Here is a 15,901-nt window from a genome sequence, read left to right as displayed (position 1 = left end):
CTGGTGACTTAGGGTGACTGCTGCGTCATAAAGAACTGTCGGTGGTTTCGCTGAAAAGAAGCTTAATGTAGAGTGTAGTAGCTATTCCTAGTTAATCAATGTATGCATAATACGCATTGTCATTTGGGGAGTCTATTAACTATTATTACATGGAATGACTGTCTATGTTGCATCAGTGACACACGATGGCTGTGTTGGTAAATGTTAAGAAACGTTGTGTATTTCTGATTCCCACAGACACTGATTAATCACACATCATGTGGAATACGTAAGACTGTGCTGTGGATTGTTCGTAGGAATGGCTGGGGCTGCTCCTCCTACACCCAAGCCCAGGTACCCCCCACACCAGGCTCTGCAGTCCTGTCCCAGGCCTGCGATCGGGGGTTCCCCTCTTACACCCAGGCCCTGGGCACTGGGCTCTGCAGTCCTATCTCAGCCTGGGATCTGGGGGTTCCCCTCCGACACCCAGGCCCTGGGCACTGGGCTCTGCAGTCCTGTCTCAGCCTGGGATCTGGGGGATCCCCTCCTACATCCAGGCCCCCCCATATGGGGTCTGTAGTCCTGTCCCAGCCCTAGGATCTGAGGGTTCCCCTTCTACACCCAGTCCCCCCACACACACCAGGCTCTGCAGTCCTGCCTCAGTCCTGGGATCTGGGGGTTCCCCTCCTACACCTAGGCCCCCACATGGGGCTCTGCAGTCCTGTCTCAGTCCTGGGACTTGGGGGTTCCCCTCCAACACCCAGGCCCCCTGCACTGGGCTCTGTCCCAGTCCTGAGATTCAGCTGGCCTGGCAACTGCTTTAACCTGGGGGTGGTGGGAATGATGTCCCTTTGGAGCGAAAGTCTCAGGGGCCCTGTCCCTCTGCTCCATCTCTGCGAGCCCTGATGGACCCTTGGTGACCTGGAACTCAGGGTCCCCCAAGCTGAGATGGGCTACTGCCCATCACCCAAGACCACTGGCTCATCCCAGCTACCCTGGAGGCTGGCCACGCCCACCACGTGCGCCCATGGGGTGGGGGCCAAGCCTGACGTGGACCACAGAGCTGCAAACGGCTGAACCACAGAGTCAGGCGCCACACAGTGGTCACCACATGGAGGCACTGGTGTCTGTGCCCCTGGGCCTTGTAGCAAGAGCTGGCAGACCTGGATGGGGCCGCGCTTCCCTGCCTCTGACAGCCCTGATGGCATGTTTCTCAGAGTTCAGAGTAAGGCATCTTCCCTGGAGTAAACCATAAGGCATGAGATTAGCAAACTGGCCTCAAAACAATTTATGCTGTAAATACAGTGGGTTTATAAGAAGTACTGAGACTGGTTCCAAATAGGAAAAGGAGTACGTCAAGGCTGTATACCGTCACCCTGCTTATTTAACTTCTATGCAGAGTACATCATGAGAAACGCTGGACTGGAAGAAGCACAAGCTGGAATCAAGACTGCCAGGAGAAATATCAATAACCTCCGATATGCAGATGACACCACCCTTATGGCAGAAAGTGAAGAGGAACTAAAAAGCCTCTTGATGAAAGTGAAAGAGCAGAGTCAAAAAGTTGGCTTAAAGCTCAACATTCAGAAAATGAAGATCATGGCATCCGGTCCCATTACTTCATGGGAAATAGATGGGGAAACAGTGGAAACAGTGTCAGACTTTATTTTTTGGGCTCCAAAATCACTGCAGATGGTGATTGCAGCCATGAAATTAAAAGACACTTACTCCTTGAAAGGAAAGTTATGAGCAATCTAGATAGTATATTCAAAAGCAGAGACATTACTTTGCCAACAAAGGTCTGTCTAGTCAAGGCTATGGTTTTTCCAGTGGTCATGTATGGATATGAGAGTTGGACTGTGAAGAAGGCTGAGATCACTGAAGAATTGATGCTTTTGAACTGTGGTGTTGGAGAAGACTCTTGGGAGTCCCTTGGATTGCAAGGAGATCCAACCAGTCCATTCTGAAGGAGATCAACCCTGGGATTTCTTTGGAAGGAATGATGCTAAAGCTGAAACTCCAGTAGTTTGGCCACCTCATGCGAAGAGTTGACTCATTGGAAAAGACTTTGATGCTGGGAGGGATTGGGGGCAGGAGGAGAAGGGGATGACAGAGGATGAGATGGCTGGATGGCATCGTGGACTCGAAGGACATGAGTCTGAGTGAACTCCGGGAGTTGGTGATGGACAGGGAGGCCTGGCGTGCTGCGATTCATGGGGTCGCAAAGAGTTGGACACGACTGAGTGACTGAACTGAACTGATCTTATAATAACAACACTGCTATTTATCAGAATGACATCTCTCAACTTTCCCACACCAACAGAAGTAGGAAAGGCAAACGTAGGCCAATTACGGCTTCCTTGCGGCTCCGTGGTAAAGGACCTGCCTGCCAGTGCAGGAGACATGGGCTCGATCAAGCCTGTGTGTCCCAATTATTCAGCCTGTGCTCTAGAGCCTGGGGACCACAAATGCTGAATCCCAACTGCTCTAGAGGCCATCCTCGGAAACAAGAGAAGTCCCTGCAATGAGAAACCTGAGCACTGCCGCTAGAGCACAGGATCCTGCCACCCCGCTGTCAGTGCTGCTAGAGAAAAGTCCAACAGAGATCCAACACAGAGAAAATGAAAAAGAAGTAAATAAAAAGTAGACCAATAAACCAGTAAATAAAATGAAAGTATGTCTTCCTTTGCATCCCAAGAGAGCTTGTTGACCTTGATTTCAATCACAAGATATGCTGAGTTCTTAATAACGTACAGCTTTCTTTGAACAAACAAAATTATTTTCCCTTTTTGAAATAATGGTATCATTGAAGACTTCCTGCGCTACCAATAGTGGGAAAATGCTGGGCACTATGCATTTTCTCTTCTAGTTTGTTTTAAATGAATGGGGGGTTGCCATCCACTTTCATAGGTCATGATCCACAGTTTAAAAACACTGCCCTAGAGGGCTTACTGGAGTTCTGGCTCAAAAACCAAGGAATCCTGTGAGATGGAGCTGTTTGGCGTATTAGGAAAGGGTTTTCAGGGAAAGGCTTAAGAGCATTTATAGCACACAACTATCTCTGATGCAAAGGCTCAGTGGCCAGAACGGGAGGGTGACAGGGAGCAGGGGGAGGGTGCCCTGTGTGTCCTGACTGCACTGCACACACGTCCAGGCTCCCCACCGACAAGAAAGACACGAAGCTAGAAACAATTCCAGTCGGTGGGGGGGAGGGGGGAGGAGTCACATAAGACAAATCCTGGAGAAAGTCAGATTTATCCAGAAGTGCATCAGGAGACAAATCCTGGAGAAAGTCAGATTTATCCGGAAGTGCATCAGGGACTGGGGATTTGTAAACTGAACAAATAAATCTGGGCTACAAGGACTAGTTCAAATTGCTCATTCCTTTGGGCAAGGTCCCAAGGGATCCTCCCAAAGTCACAGTTAATTAACGTTGAGGCCGAAACGCTGAAGGTCACGCCCTGCCTCCCAGGAGCTCCTCAGCACAAGGCCTTTAAGTGTTCTGCGTTTGCTCCTCGTCCAGTAGATGGAGAACTCAACAGAAATGAAGCTGTGAAAGGTGGGAAAGGGGGAGTTTCTTGGATCTGAACATGCGAATTACTCTCACTGTCCAAGTAGCTCACTGCAAACCCACCTGCACGAGCAGGTGGGCTCTGTGTCCTCCAGGGACCAGACACACTGGAAGGATGCCAGTCCAGCCCCAAGGGCACTGTCACATGGCTCTGCCAGTAGGAGAAGAGATGGACAGCCCAGTGTACGGGGATTTGGGGGAAAACCCCCCACCCTCCACCCTGTCCTGGCCATTCTCTGGGAGGTGGGCTCAGCAGCATTTGCTGAGGCACCCATGCCCCCCTCCCCATTGCACTGTCCTGGAAGATGGAGCTTCTAGAGACAGAGAAATGCCTGAGAAGCTTTCCTTGCAAGCACAGTGGTTACAGTTCATACAATGCTGTATATCAGTATAAAATCTTACCTAGCAGGGATGAGAGAAATTGATCTGGGAGCAATGACCTCGTCAACTCTCAGAGTACCTTCTTAGGTTATCTACAATTTTGTGATATTTTTTTTAAAGTCATGCCATTTTAAGAAAGCCCCAGCTTGTTTATACACCTGCCCCTTCTCACCCAGAGGACCCTTCAGAGAATGAAAAGGCTTCGTGTTTCAAATCTGACTCAACAAACTTCATTTTCCAGAAATTCTCAGGAACACTTCTCTTGCATAAAATGAGGTATGTTCATGCATAGAGCTGATGACCGACTGGACGGTTTACATACAAAACAAAAAAGTCAGAATAAAAAAGCACGAGCACGTTCTTTGGGTTATCTTCAGACATTGCCACGTCTCAGTGACTTTTACACGATAAAGCTTTAGTCCAAGGCCCTAAAAGTTGTTCAGCTTGCTTCTCTTGGAAAATTGCATCCGAAAGTGACAACGGGCTCATGCTTTGCTGAGAAAGCAGCACCTTGGCTTGTACGCTTCCGACATTACGGGAAGAAGAAAGCCAGGAAGACAGGGCACGAGCCCGGCTGCTGCACCCAGCTCTCTCCCGGGAGGGTCTTCGAACAAAGACCGTAAGACGTCCGCGAAGTGCACTTTGGTGAGGGATGGGAATTAGGAAATGACTGCTTGTCTCAAAGACAGAGGCTCATTTGCCTGCATTAGAAAACTGTCCTTCTAAAAAACGGGAAAGTTTAAACTTACTAATGACTCTAATTATGATCTATTTGGATCCAGTTTTCCTAACTGGAAAGCTTTGATTTGAAGACATATAACAACTTACTAAATCAGAAATCTTTTTGCTGGTGGTAAATTCTGCCTTTTTTTACCATTACTTAAAAGTTATTTAATCACATAACTACCTGTCAGAGGTTAATCTCATATTTCATTCAACTTCTTGGGCATGCTTAACTCTTCATCAAATACAAACAAAACCATTTTGTTCGCAGAAACATAAAATGAGGAAGCAGCATGGATTATATTACTGGATCCTCTGGGTAACCGGGGGATGTCTTCATAAATGTCTTCCTTCACAGGCCTTTTTTTTTCCCCCTTTGGGGTCCAGCCTAACTAAAAATAAAATGCAGCTTTTACCTTCCAAACCACATAATTTGGCTAACGTAACTATTAATAATAATAATAAAAAGGACTCTGGACTAAAGTTAGCAAGATGTGATTCAGTGTTTAAGACTGAATCAACTATAAGACACATACATTTTTTAAAGGACTTCCTGTGATAAATCATAATGGAAAAGAATACGAAAAGAACAGATATATATGTATATGAAACTCGATCACTTTAACATGCAGCAAAAACTAACATTATAAATCAACTACACTTCAATAAAAAATTAAAAATAAAAATGCACAGATTAGGGAGTAACAATGAAATGAACCCCAACAGACTCATCAATAAATCTAAGAAAAGAAAGATGACCAGTTCTTTAGAAATGCTCCCCAACACCCACCCCCGCTGAATCTTCCTTTCCGTTTGATTTCCCTGTATGTTTACCGCATATCTCTAGTTCCTTCAGGAGTGTGCCCTTTAGTTTCACTTTGTGATTTATTTTGATTGGAGTGTCGTCGGTCGGCATGTTGTGTCGGTTTCAGGGGTACAGTGGAGTGAGTCAGTTACACATGCACACAATCCCCCTTCCGTTAGATCATTTCCCACACAAGCTGCTGCAGCACCGAGCAGAGCTCCCCATGCTACCCAGTAGGTCTGTGATGGTTACCTACCTTACATATAGTGGTGTTTGCATGTCAGTCCCAATCTCCCAACTTATCGCTTCCTAGCCTCCTTCTCCTTTGGTAACCGTAAGCTTGTTTTCTACATCTGTGACTATTTCTGTTATGCAAATAAGTTCATTTCCATCATTATTTTAGATTTCACATGAGTGACGTCATATGATACTTATTTTTCTCTGACTTCACTTAGTTTTTAAATGCTGACTAACAAGCATTTTGGAGAAGAAAATGGCAACCCACTCCAGTATTCTCGCTGAGAAAATCCTATGGACAGAGAGTCTGCGGGGGTTCCAGTCCATGGCACTTGAAAAAGTCAGACACGACTGAGCACAACCATTTATCTCGTCATGTAAAGAAAAGGTCAACTCGCCACTGTCAGAAAAAACTTGAGCTTCCCCGGGTGTTTACCGAAGCACACAGGGGTCCCGAGTGGTCAAGGCCACAGGGTCTCCTGGGAAATCTGGGGCTCCTGGCTGGGTGGCGGCTTGTGTGGAGGGGCTGAGCACGGGCAGGAGCGGGACAGCTGGCCAGAAGACCTGGCGGCGGGGGGGGGGGGGGGTCGTCTGCGTCTGTCACGTGACCACTTTGAAGTTTAGCCCGGCCGACTTTCTGCTCTCAGCTCTGGGTCAGATCAGAGCACGTCCACAAGCAGGTACACGTGTGCTCCCAGCTGATTCTGCAGGCACGGATGGGGGTCAGGCCAAGCAGAGGTGCGACCTGGGGTCAGTTCACCAGCCCCCCCATCATCTGTCGTCAGAGCACGAGACGGGCACTGGCCCTGAGCTCTGAGTGGGGAACGCTGCACTGTGTCTGCCCTCGTCACACCCCAGTGTGGCCGTGCCCTGTGGGTGCCCCCAGCTCTGCTCGCCTTTGCTGTCGCGCTCCTTCCTGCCCTGCGCCTCGCTCCGGCCGGTGAGCACTCTCGCTGCCAGGAGCACACCCTGCAGACAGGTGGTGTGGGGCAGTCCTTGCATGCAAGTCTGACAGATCCCGAGTGCTGCTCTGCGTGGAGCCAGAGGCTCGCCTGGGGTCCGGCTCTGTGCTGGAGGTCACATCACAGCCGCATGTGGAAGGCCTGCCTCACCTCTGTGTGCTGTGGGCCCGCTCAGAGGCCTGGGCTCTCTGATCCACGTACTGCTGTGTGCCGAGGCTGCCTCCTCGGGTGTGGGGCGATCATGGTCTCGTCCCAGGGCCTGTGACTTCACATGACGCGTGGCCATCAGTGTGTCTAGACACATTGTGTGCTCAGGGCCCCTTCAGTCTGGACCCTGACTGCCTCCAGTTTGGGGAATAAACATAGTATCTCACTGATAATCCCTCCCCTTCATCCTCGCCTCCTGGAATCCTAGTTGCGAATGTGTGGTCCACCCGGGTGGGTCTCTATCGTCTGATTTTCATTCCTTTTCTCTCTTACATCCCTCCTGTCTTTTCCTCCTCCTTTGTCAGACATTTTCCCAGCTTTTGTTTCTGTTCCTAGTCTTTTCATTCCACGAACTCCTCATTTTCTGAACACCCTTCCCTCCTCCCAGCTCTTGTATTTTTAGTTTTGCTTCCCGGATGCACTGGTTCTCTCGTCTCTCTGACGACAGCGGTGCTGTTTCACGGTTTCTCTTACTGCGTCTGCTGCCTCCACGCTGCATTCTGGGGAGCTGATCCTGCTTGTCTCTACCATCCCAGAGGGCAGTTTCTCCATGCGGCTTTGATCTCTTCCCATCCTCATGGTTCTGAGCCGTGTGGAAGCTCGGAGCAGCAGAGAGCACTGGGCACCTGGGCCTTCCCATAGCTGCTTCTGTGTTGGAGAAACTCCTGGATTGTCACGGGAGGGTTTTTCTTCTTTCAAGGTGTTCCAATTGCCCAGAGAGGAGCCCCAGCACCTCGGCCCAGCCGGCCTTCCCAGGGCTAGGGTAATGGGTCGGGGGGCGGAGGCAGGTCTCAGGTCCTCAGAGTGACACGGTCCTTCTATCTCCTGCTTCAAGACTTTCCCTCACTCCCCAGACATTAAAGCAGACTTTCTTAGTTCACAAGACTCTAAGTGTTTCAGCAATTTTTCTTGGTGTTCCAAACCAAAAGATGCAGGGCACAGTCCTGTTTGCTAAGTAGTTCTTACCAAGAATGAAATAATATCTAGGTCTTAAGAAGTTACTGTTTTTAAAAACACACATAAATTGAAGAAAATATCAGTAGTTTACTCTTAAGTCACCATGATCACTCACGTGCGTATGAGTGTATGTGTGTACGTGTGCTCAGCCCTGGACCATGGCACAACTTCTCCTGGAGTCTCGCTGGACCAGTGACCCTCCTCCCGTCCACACCGGACCCCCACGCTCCTCTCAAGTCCACGCCGGACCCCCACGCTCCTCTCAGGTCCACGCCGGACGCCCACGCTCCTCTCAAGTCCACGCCGGACCCCCACGCTCCTCTAACGTCCACGCCGGACCCCCACGCTCTTCTCAAGTCCACGCCGGACGCCCACGCTCCTCTAACGTCCACGCCGGACCCCCACGCTCCTCTCACGTCCACGCCGGACCCCCACGCTCCTCTCAGGTCCACGCCGGACCCCCACAATACTTTCATGTCCACGCCGGACCCCCCACGCTCCTCTCATGTCCACGCCGGGCCCCCACGCTCCTCTCATGTCCACACCGGACCCTGGACCCCCACACTCCTCTCAGGTCCACGCCGGACCCCCCACGCTCCTCTCACGTCCACGCCGGACCCCCACGCTCCTCTCCTGTCCACACCGGACCCTGGACCCCAACACTCCTCTCACGTCCACGCCGGACCCTGGACCCCCACGCTGCTCTCAGGTCCACACCGGACCCTGGACCCCCACGCTCCTCTCACGTCCACGCCGGACCCTGGACCCCCACACTCCTCTCACGTCCACGCTGGACCCCCACGCTCCTCTCAGGTCCACACCAGACCCTGGACCCCCACGCTCCTCTCACGTCCACGCCGGACCCCCACACTCCTCTCACGTCCACGCCGGACCCTGGACCCCCACGCTCCTCTCACGTCCACGCCGGACCCCCCACGCTCCTCTCATGTCCACACCGGACCCCCACGCTCCTCTCACGTCCACACCGGACCCCCCACGCTCCTCTCACGTCCACGCCGGACCCCCAGGCTCCTCTCAGGTCCACACCGGACCCTGGACCCCCACGCTCCTCTCACGTCCACACCGGACCCCCACACTCCTCTCACGTCCACACTGGACCCCCACGCTCCTCTCACGTCCACACCGGACACCCACGCTCCTCTCACATCCACGCCCGACCCCCATGCTCCTCTCACGTCCACACCGGACCCTGGACCCCCCACGCTCCTCTCACGTCCACACCAGACCCCCCACGCTCCTCTCAGGTCCACACCAGACCCCCCACGCTCCTCTCACGTCCACGCCGGACCCTGGACCCCCACGCTCCTCTCACGTCCACGCCGGACCCCCCACGCTCCTCTCACGTCCACACCGGACCCCCACGCTCCTCTCACGTCCACACTGGACCCCCACACTCCTCTCACGTCCACGCCGGACCCTGGACCCCCACGCTCCCCTCACGTCCACACTGGACCCTGGACCCCCACACTCCTCTCACGTCCACACTGGACCCTGGACCCCCACGCTCCTCTCACGTCCACACCGGACCCCCACGCTCCTCTCACGTCCACACCGGACCCCCACGCTCCTCTCATGTCCACGCCGGACCCCCACGCTCCTCTCAAGTCCACACCGGACCCCCACGCTCCTCTCATGTCCACACCGGACCCCCACGCTCCTCTCACGTCCACGCCGGACCCTGGACCCCCACGCTCCTCTCACGTCCACACTGGACCCTGGACCCCCACGCTCCTCTCACGTCCACACCGGACCCTGGACCCCCACGCTCCTCTCATGTCCACGCCGGACCCCCACGCTCCTCTCACGTCCACACCGGACCCTGGACCCCCACGCTCCTCTCATGTCCACGCCGGACCCTGGACCCCCACGCTCCTCTCACGTCCACACCGGACCCTGGACCCCCACGCTCCTCTCACGTCCACGCCGGACCCCCACGCTCCTCTCAGGTCCATACCGGACCCCCCACGCTCCTCTCACGTCCACACCGGACCCCCACGCTCCTCTCAGGTCCACACCGGACCCCCCACGCTCCTCTCACGTCCACGCCGGACCCCCACGCTCCTCTCAGGTCCACGCCGGACCCCCCACGCTCCTCTCACGTCCACGCCGGACCCCCACGCTCCTCTCATGTCCACGCCGGACCCCCACGCTCCTCTCAAGTCCACACTGGACCCCCACGCTCCTCTCATGTCCACGCCGGACCCCCACGCTCCTCTCACGTCCACGCCGGACCCTGGACCCCCACGCTCCTCTCATGTCCACGCCGGACCCCCACGCTCCTCTCACGTCCACGCCGGACCCTGGACCCCCACGCTCCTCTCACGTCTACACTGGACCCTGGACCCCCACGCTCCTCTCATGTCCACGCCGGACCCCCACGCTCCTCTCACGTCCACGCCGGACCCTGGACCCCCACGCTCCTCTCACGTCCACACTGGACCCCCACACTCCTCTCACGTCCATGCCGGACCCTGGACCCCCACACTCCTCTTACGTCCACACTGGACCCTGGACCCCCATGCTCCTCTCAGGTCCACGCCGGACCCTGGACCCCCACGCTCCTCTCACGTCCACACTGGACCGTGGACCCCCACCCTCCTCTCATGTCCACACTGGACTGGCCACTCTCCTTTCATGCTCCACACTGGTTTGCATCCAGGACTTGGTCTTCATCACACACACACAAAAAACTGTTTCACAAAGTTCAAAGGAATGACGCTGAGGCTGAAGCTCTGATACTTTGGCCAACTGATGTGAAGAGTTGACTCACTGGAAAAGACCCTGATGCTGGGAAAGACTGAAGGCAGGAGGAGAAGGGGACGACAGAGAATGAGCTGGTTGGATAGCATCACTGACTCAATGGACATGAATTTGAGCAAGCTCCAGAAGATGGTGAAGGACAGGGAAGCCTGGTGTGCTGCAGTCCATGGGGTCACAAAGTAATGGACATGACTGAGCAACTAACAACAACAACCACATTACCGAAGAGAACATAGAATGGGCTAACGTGATGCAGAGCCGCCTCAAGCCAGCTGCTGCTGCTGCTGCTGCCGCGTCGCTTCAGTCGTGTCTGACTCTGTGCGACCCCCAGGCAAGAGCACTGGAGTGGGTTGCCATTTCCTTCTCCAATGCATGAGAGTGAAAAGTGAAAGTGAAGTCACTGAGTCGTGTCTGACTCTCAGCGGCCTCATGGACTGCAGCCCACCAGGCTCCTCCATCCATGGGGTTTTCCAGGCAAGAGGACTGGAGTGGGGTGCCATTGCCTTCTCTGCTCAAGCCAGCAGTCCTTTTCTATATGTCAAGTCTCACTGTTTTGTTGAAAATCTCCACCATCTCCAGCACCTCTGTAGGCAGGGGTGGTGCATGGGGTGTCTGGCCACACAGTTTGGGAACCACAGGCTTTATCCAACCCACTTTTGTTTAATCTACCATCTTAACCTGGAACTGCATTCAAACATGCTCACAGTCACCCTCTGACCACTCAGCACCTCACTTCATGTAACAAAACATAATTCATTCACATGTTGACTGAGGATTCCACTCTCGGGAGATAGGAAGGTGGGTAGCCCTGGTGAGCAGAGAGCCACACTTCCTCAGGGACCATCCCCCAACCAATAAGACACGTTTTTGGAGTTTGGATTTTGCACGCCATGAGACAATGCCGCAGGAGTAAGTCAGCACAGTCTGTGGCCATTTCCAGACAGCTAAGTCAGGGCCTGGTGCTGACAGCTGTCACAGGGGTCTTCTGTGTCCTGCCCCCCTCCCTGCCCCCCCATACACAGGTCTCTGAAGGACTCAATCAGGATAAGGTCAGCATGTCAAGGAGGCTGGGGCAGGCTCTCTGAGAGACATGTGGGTCCTGAGCACACTAACTGCTGCGGCCTGAGCCGCTGAGGGGATGGGGATCCAGACAGACCTCTGTCTAGACAGGAAGGCAGTGGAGACACGCCAGACTGACACAGCCCAGGAGTGACGAGAAAAACCTGCTTCCGTTGTGTAACACAACTGGAGGGAATCGGCTATTTCCTTCTTTATCTAAACATCTAACCCCTGCAGGGGCTGCCAACCGGCACCAGTGAATTTCAGTTTCATTTCCAGGTCTTCATCTTACCCACGAATAAGAGAAAGGAAGGGGAATGAAGAGAAAAACAGACATATAAATAAGTGAGGGGGCAAACAGGGAAAGAAGGGAAGGGAAGAGGCCAGCCAGGGAGGTGAGCACAGGGGTGCGTGGGTCAGGAAGTGGGGACAGGCTGGGTGCATTCTGAATCTCAGCCATCTTACATCTCGGCATTTGGAGACCATCCTCAACCTAGTCCTTTAACAAAACTTATCTCCTCTCCATTGAACAGTGGCTAAAAAATAGCCAGGGTGGAAGCCAGTTCCTACATACATTCCGAAAGGCTGAAGAGCTCACAGGTCTGTCCGTGGGATGGAGCTATCCTTAAACATAAGGAAAGTAGAAGGTTCAATACAAGTTGAGTTTTGTACCCTGGAAGCATCAGTCAACTTCAAGGTCAATGTTAGACATCCGCCTCCCAGTAAAGGAATCCTAATCATATGTGGTTTTGTCAGGCAAGCCAGGACACTGCTCAACTACAAATATGTGTTAATATTTGCTTGTTGTGAAGTTCTAACTCAACAGCTCATATAAATGGTCACTTGGATCGTTGTTCATGTTTATGGATTTTATGTAATTCTCCATGCCAAGGGTAGACTCCTGAAGCCAAATATTGTAATAGTCCTCCATGAAAGAAAGGAACAATCCAGCTGTGTTGTGAGGAACACAATTGTGGAGGAATTACAGAGGTCAGAGAAGACTAGTTGTGTTTTTTTCCATAACTGATGACTATATATGTGGTTTGCCTTGCACTGACAGATTTGCTTGAAATACTGTTCAACCAAAACAATACTGATACTTGTCTTCAGCAAATGCTATTATTGTGGTTGGAATGAAGGAATCTGTGTTCTTAAATGCTTCCAGATCAAATCGAAGGGAAAAGAAAAATAGGAAACTTGAGCGAGCACAGAAAGGGCAGACTTTTCCATATGTTCTGAGGGTGTGCTGATTATAAGGAAGGCCTTCCATATCCTGCTCTCCCTGGCATGACTTGTCACTAACCCAAAGGCGTTCAAAGACATTCTAGAGGTCAGACTACCCCATGAAGCTGCTCAGCACTGGTTTCACTAAATAGTTCAACCAAATTCTAGAAGCAAAACAGCAAACGTAACAGACAGGCATGTATGTCGTGTGAGGGGTAGGAGTGTGGGGAGTTTCTCTCCCTCGTCACCAAATCCTTCTTAGTTGGCATACTGTTTTCAATTTTCAAACACACACATGTTCAGAAACTGAGCTATGCAATTTCTAACCAGTGTTTTGAATTTTCAGATGATGCTTAGTTTATGATTTTCCAACACAGATCACGAGAGACATTTAATAAATCACATCACCTGTGTAGGTGATGACAATGGATAAAACATGATGAAAGAAGTTGCATGAATTCAAACAGAATCCAAAATGCAACCTCAAAAGCACTCTTAATCCATTCCACCAGAAATGCTTTCAGAATGTTTGGCCCAAGACTTTAGTTTTATTTGTAAATAAATAAAGTATTAAGAGATAACCTTCTCCATAGATTTGTTCATGCAAACTTTCTTGTGGGGTAAAGGAGAAATTTGATTCCTGTGTTTATATCCATTCATCTATATAGTCTGTTTAAAATGGCAGTGTAAGAGATGTGCCCTAACTCCCATCGGGTTTCCACACCAGTTCACACAGGAGACTGAGCCTCGGAAGTTCCCTCCATCAGGGAACAGCGTCATCATTACACAGCATCAATTTTATATGAAACCACGTCACAGACAAAATATGCAGCTGTGTTTCCATAATTTGTAAAGTGACCACAGCACCTGCCGTGGGGACTATACATGTGGGCGCTCGATCTGGGAGTAACTCACAACAAGAAGGCATCAGATCAGCGTTTGCACAGCAGAGGAAACCAGAAGCAAAATGAAAAGACAACCCGCAGAACTGGAGGAAATATCTGCAAACAAAGCAACTGCTAAGGGATTAATGTCCAACATATACAAACAGCTTATACAGCACAATGCCAAAAGAACAAACAACCCAATCAAAAATGGAAGACCTAAACAGACATTTCTCCAAAAAAGACACAGAGATGTCCAAAAAACACAGGAAAAGATGCTCGACATTGCTAATTATTAAAGAAATGCAAATAAAAACTATAATGAGGTGTCACCTCACACTGGTCAGAATGGCCATCATCAAAAAGTCTACAAACAAAAAATGCTGGGAGGATGTGGAGGAAAGAGAAGCCTCCTACACTGCTGGCTGGAATGTACATTGGGGCAGCCACTACGGAGAACAGTTTGGAGGTTTCTCAAAAAACTAAAAACAGAGCTACCAAATGACCCAGCAATCCCGCTCTTGGACATATATCTGGAGAAAACCATAATTCAAAACGCTACTTGCACCCCAGTGTTCACTGCGGGACTATTCACAATAGCCAAGATATAGCACTAGCTAGTAGTGTGGCCGCTCAGTCATATCCAGCCCTGGCAACCCCTGGGACTATAACCCACCCGGCTGCTCTGTCCATGGGATTCTCCAGGCAAGAACACTGGAGTGGGCTGCCATTTCCTTCCCCAAGGGGTCTTCCTGACCTAGGAATTGAACCTGGGTCTCCTGCACGGCAGGCGGATTCTTTACTGACTGAGCTACAACGGAAGCCCAAGACATGGTAACAACCTGAAAGTCCACTGAGGGAGGAGTGGGAAAGAAAGACGCGGGACACACACTCAGTGGAGTACTGCTCAGCCACGAAAAGAATGGAATAGAGGGGTGGGAAAGAAAGACGCGGGACACATACTCAGTGGAGTACTGCTCAGCCACGAAAAGAATGGAATGATGCCGCTGGCAGCGACAAGGATGGTCCTAGAGAGTGTCATACTGAGTGAAGTAGGTCAGACAGACAAGGACACAGGATGATACTGCTGCTGCTGCTGCTAAGTCGCTTCATTCGTGTCTGACTCTGTGCGACCCCATAGACGTCGAATTAAATGCATGGTACAAATGAACTGATTTACAAAATAGAAGTAGAGTCACAGGTGTAGAAAATAATCTTCTGGTTACGAAGGGGAAAGGGGGAAAGGGATAAACTGGGAGAGAGACTGGCATGTGCGCACCAGTACACGTAAGCCAGTACACACAGGACCTGCTGGAGGGCACGGGGAGCTCTGCCCAGTACTCCATCATGACCTACACGGGAAAGGAGCTAAGCAAGAGCAGATATATGCGTGTGCTGGGCTCAGCTCTCAGTCGTATCTGACTCTGAGACCCATGGACTGTACTCTGTGCATAGAGCTGATTCACTTCGCTGCGCAGCAGGAACGAGTCACCTGCTGCCCAGCAAAGATTTAAAAGGAAGTGGAAGGCATCAGATCCACTTCAGCCTCCCCTCAGGGTGCTCTGAGCACCCCTCATGGTTGGATCCGAACTGGCTCACATTCCGCCCCTCAGGCCCTCTGCTGGGGCATGAGAGCTTCGGGACCAACCGCAGCCTTTCTGACCAGGAGCCTCCAAGCTCTCCAAGGAGCGCCAGAGCCGAGTCTGGCTCCTAAGAGACGCAACCATGGTGAAGCAGAGACATATCATTCCTACCCTTCAGCAAGAAGACTGAAGCCTGTGATGTCACTGCTGGGAAAGACAGAGACAGTGTCCTTCAGGAGGACCTGCTAGGAAACACGTGACAGAAATCTCAGCTTCTCTTTAGACGCCAGTTTTGTCTGTGAGAAGACAGGCAAGAATGAGAAGAGGGAGGCAGAGGGCAGGAGACCCAGATGCTGGAGCACACGGCTCTGATGAGGCCAGGGATGTGTGAGTGAGACGCCGCTATCCTGCTGCAGCACAGAAGTGTCCACGGCTCGGGGCGCACACACGGAGAGCCTGGGGTCACTCTCCTGACACCTAGGGAGCACAGAGAGTCACTGGGGTCACTCTGCTGACCCTCAGGACACAGAGACCCCGGGATCACTCTG

At 51.8% G+C, this 15,901-nt stretch overlaps 1 protein-coding gene across 4 annotated transcripts in view; it reads right to left on the bottom strand.

Annotated features, from left to right (window-relative positions):
- PALLD (palladin, cytoskeletal associated protein) overlaps positions 1 to 15,901 on the bottom strand; it is a 377,075-nt gene that overhangs the window by 181,125 nt on the left and 180,049 nt on the right. The gene's annotated exons all lie outside the window — the stretch shown is intronic.

This window comes from Budorcas taxicolor, chromosome 8 (assembly GCF_023091745.1).
Source record: "Budorcas taxicolor isolate Tak-1 chromosome 8, Takin1.1, whole genome shotgun sequence".
Classification (NCBI taxonomy): domain Eukaryota; kingdom Metazoa; phylum Chordata; class Mammalia; order Artiodactyla; family Bovidae; genus Budorcas; species Budorcas taxicolor.
The sequence above is the reverse complement of the archived record's forward strand: the minus strand, read 5'-3'. Positions and strand labels throughout refer to the sequence as shown.